We start from the raw sequence: 4,803 nt of genomic DNA on the forward strand, positions 1-4,803 counted from the left end.
CTGGACTCACTGCACTGCATCTCCAGTGGTGCCAGTGCACTCCCTCGACTCACTGCACTGCATCCCCAGTGGTGCCAGTGCACTCTCTGGACTCACTGCAGTGCATCCCCAGTGGTGCCAGTGCACTCCCTGGACTCACTGCACTGCATCACCAGTGGTGCCAGTGCACTCTCTGGACTCACGGCACTACATCCCCAGTGATGCCAGTGCACTCCGTGGACTCACCGGGGTGCTTCCCCAGTGGTGCCAGTGCACTCTCTGGACTCACTGCACTACATCCCCAGTGGTGCCAGTGCACTCCCTGAACTCACCGGGGTGCATACCCAGTGGTGCCAGTGCACTCTCTGGACTCACTGCACTGCATCCCCAGTGGTGCCAGTGCACTCCCTGAACTCACCGGGGTGCATCCCCAGTGGTGCCAGTGCACTCTCTGGGCTCACTGCAATGCATCCCCAGGGGTGTCAGTGCACTCCTGGACTCACTGCACTACATCCCCACTGGTGCCAGTGCACTCTCTGGACTCACTACACTGCATCCCCAGTGGTGCCAGTGCACTCTCTGGACTCACTGCACTGCATCCTCAGTGGTACCAGTGCACTCTCTGGACTCACTGCACTGCATCCCCAGGGGTGGCAGTTCACTCTCTGGAGTCACTGCAGTGCATCTACAGTGGTGCCAGTGCACTCTCTGGAGTCACCGGGGTGCATCCCCAGTGGTTCCAGTGCACTCTCTGGAGTCACCGGAGTGCATCCCCAGTGGTGCTAGTACACTCTCTGGAGTCCTTGGAGTGCATCCCCAGTGGTGCCAGTGCACTCTCTGGAGTCACCGGGGTGCATCCCCAGTGGTGCTAGTGCACTCTCTGGAGTCACAGGGGTGCATCGCAAGTAGTGACAGTGTAATCTCTGGAATCACTGCAGTGCACCTCCAGTGGTGCCAGTGCACTCTCTGGAGTCACTGCAGTGCATCCCCAGTGGTGCCAGTAACTCTCTGGAGTCACCAGGGTGCATCCCCAGTGGTGCCAGTGCACTCTCTGGAGTCACCGAGTTGCATCCCCAGTGGTGCCAGTGCAATCTCTGGAGTCACTGCAGTGCATCTCCAAGGGTGCGAGTGCACTCTCTGGAGACACTGCAGTGCATCCCCAGTGGTGTTAGTGCACTCTCTGGAGTCACCGGGGTGCATCCCCAGTGCTGCCAGTGCACTCTCTGGAGTCACTGCAGTGCATCTCCAGTGGTGCCAGTGCGTTCTCTGGAGTCACTGCAGTGCATCTTCAGTGGTGCCAGTGCACTCTATGGAATCACCGGGGTGCATCCCCAGCGGTGCCAGTGCACTCTCTGGAGTCACCGGGGTGCATCCCCAGTGGTGCCAGTGCACTCTCTGGAGTCACTGCAGTGCATCCCCAGTGGTGCCAGTGCACTCTCTGGAGTCACCGGGGTGTATCCCCAGTGCTGGCAGTGCACTCTCTGGAATCTCCGGAGTGCATACCCAGTGGTGCCAGTGCACTCACTGGACTCACCAGGGTTCATCACCATTGGTGCCAGTGCACTCTATGCAGTCACCAGGGTGCATCCCCAGTGGTGCCAGTGAACTCTCTGGAGTCACCGGGCTGCATCCCCAGTGGTACCAGTGCACTCTCTGGAGTCACCGAGTTGCATCCCCAGTGGAGCCAGTACACTCTCTGGCGTCACCGGGGTCCATCCCCAGTGGTGCCAGTGCACTCTCTGGAGTCACCGGGGTGCATCTCCACTGGTGCCAGTACACTCTCTGGATTCTCCGGGGTGCATCCCCAGTGGTACCAGTGCACTCTCTGGAGTCACCGGGGTGCATCCCCAGTAGATCCAGTGCACTCTCTGGAGTCACTGCAGTGCACAGCCAGTGGTGCCAGTGCACTCTCTGGAGTCACTGCAGTGCATCCCCAGTGGTGCCAGTGCACCCTCTGGAGTCACCGGGGTGCATCCCCAGTGGTGCCAGTGCACTCTCTGGAGTCACCGGGGTGCATCCCCAGTGGTACCAGTGCACTCTCTGGAGTCTCCAGAGTGCATACCCAGTGGTGCCAGTGCACTCTCTGGAGTCACCGGGGTGCATCCCCAGTGGTGCCAGTGCACTCTCTGGAGTCACCGGGGTGCATACCCAGTGGTGCCAGTGCACTCTCTGGAGTCACAGGGGTGCATCCCCAGTGGTGCCAGGGCACTCTCTGGAGTCACCGCAATGCATCCCCAGAGGTGCTAGTGCACTCTCTGGAGTCATTTGAGTGCATCCCCAGTGCTGCCAGTGCACTCTCTGGAATCTCCGGAGTGCACCCCAGAGGTGCCAGTGCACTCTCTGGAGTAACTGGGGTGCATCCCCAGTGGTGCCAGTGCACTCTCTGGAGTCACCGGGGTGCATCCCCAGTGGTGCTAGTGCACTCTCTGGAGTCACCGGGGTGCATCCCCAGTAGTGCCAGTGAACTCTCTGGAGTCACTGGGGTGCATCACCAGTGCTGCCAGTGCACTCTCTGGAGTCTCCGGAGCGCATCACCAGTGGTGCCAGTGCACTCTCTGGAGTCACTGCAGTGCATCCCCAGTGGTGCCAGTGCACTCTCTGGAGTCACTGCAGTGCATCTCCAGTGGTGCCAGTGCACTCTCTGGAGTCACTACAGTGCATACCCAGTGGTGCCAGTACACTCTCTGGAGTCACTGCACTGCATCTCCAGTAGTGCCAGTGTACTCTCTGGAGTCACTGCAGTGCATCACCAGTGCTGCCAGTGCACTCTATGGAATCAACGGGGTACATCCCCAGCGGTGCCAGTGCACTCTCTGGAGTCACCGGGGTGCATCCCCAGTGGTGCCAGTGCACTCTCTGGAGTGACTGCACTGCATCTCCAGTGGTGCCAGTGCACTCTCTGGAGTCACCGGAGTGCATCCCCAGTGGTGCTAGTACACTCTCTGGAGTCTTTGGAGTGCATCCCCAGTGGTGCCAGTGCACTCTCTGTACACACTGCACTGCATCCCCAGTGGTGCCAGTGCACTCTCTGGAGTCACTGCACTGCAACCCCAGTGGTGCCAGTGCACTCCGTGGACTCACCAGGGTGCATGACAAGTGGAGCCAGTGCACTCTCTGGACTCACTGCACTGCATCCCCAGAGGTGCCAGTGCACTCTCTGGACTCACTGTACTGCATCCCCAGTGGTGCCAGTGCACTCCCTGGACTCACTGCACTGCATCCCCAGTGGTGCCAGTGCACTCCCTGGATTCACTGCACTGCATCCCCTGTAATGCCAGTGCACTCTCTGGACTCACTGCACTGCATCCCCAGTGGTGCCAGTGCACTCTCTGGACTCACTGCACTGCATCTCCAGTGGTGCCAGTGCACTCCCTCGACTCACTGCACTGCATCCCCAGTGGTGCCAGTGCACTCTCTGGACTCACTGCAGTGCATCCCCAGTGGTGCCAGTGCACTCCCTGGACTCACTGCACTGCATCACCAGTGGTGCCAGTGCACTCTCTGGACTCACGGCACTACATCCCCAGTGATGCCAGTGCACTCCGTGGACTCACCGGGGTGCTTCCCCAGTGGTGCCAGTGCACTCTCTGGACTCACTGCACTACATCCCCAGTGGTGCCAGTGCACTCCCTGAACTCACCGGGGTGCATACCCAGTGGTGCCAGTGCACTCTCTGGACTCACTGCACTGCATCCCCAGTGGTGCCAGTGCACTCCCTGAACTCACCGGGGTGCATCCCCAGTGGTGCCAGTGCACTCTCTGGGCTCACTGCAATGCATCCCCAGGGGTGTCAGTGCACTCCTGGACTCACTGCACTACATCCCCACTGGTGCCAGTGCACTCTCTGGACTCACTACACTGCATCCCCAGTGGTGCCAGTGCACTCTCTGGACTCACTGCACTGCATCCTCAGTGGTACCAGTGCACTCTCTGGACTCACTGCACTGCATCCCCAGGGGTGGCAGTTCACTCTCTGGAGTCACTGCAGTGCATCTACAGTGGTGCCAGTGCACTCTCTGGAGTCACCGGGGTGCATCCCCAGTGGTTCCAGTGCACTCTCTGGAGTCACCGGAGTGCATCCCCAGTGGTGCTAGTACACTCTCTGGAGTCCTTGGAGTGCATCCCCAGTGGTGCCAGTGCACTCTCTGGAGTCACCGGGGTGCATCCCCAGTGGTGCTAGTGCACTCTCTGGAGTCACAGGGGTGCATCGCAAGTAGTGACAGTGTAATCTCTGGAATCACTGCAGTGCACCTCCAGTGGTGCCAGTGCACTCTCTGGAGTCACTGCAGTGCATCCCCAGTGGTGCCAGTAACTCTCTGGAGTCACCAGGGTGCATCCCCAGTGGTGCCAGTGCACTCTCTGGAGTCACCGAGTTGCATCCCCAGTGGTGCCAGTGCAATCTCTGGAGTCACTGCAGTGCATCTCCAAGGGTGCGAGTGCACTCTCTGGAGACACTGCAGTGCATCCCCAGTGGTGTTAGTGCACTCTCTGGAGTCACCGGGGTGCATCCCCAGTGCTGCCAGTGCACTCTCTGGAGTCACTGCAGTGCATCTCCAGTGGTGCCAGTGCGTTCTCTGGAGTCACTGCAGTGCATCTTCAGTGGTGCCAGTGCACTCTATGGAATCACCGGGGTGCATCCCCAGCGGTGCCAGTGCACTCTCTGGAGTCACCGGGGTGCATCCCCAGTGGTGCCAGTGCACTCTCTGGAGTCACTGCAGTGCATCCCCAGTGGTGCCAGTGCACTCTCTGGAGTCACCGGGGTGTATCCCCAGTGCTGGCAGTGCACTCTCTGGAATCTCCGGAGTGCATACCCAGTGGTGCCAG

Source organism: Anser anser (genome assembly GCF_964211835.1).
Source record: "Anser anser genome assembly, contig: HAP1_SCAFFOLD_148, whole genome shotgun sequence".
Classification (NCBI taxonomy): domain Eukaryota; kingdom Metazoa; phylum Chordata; class Aves; order Anseriformes; family Anatidae; genus Anser; species Anser anser.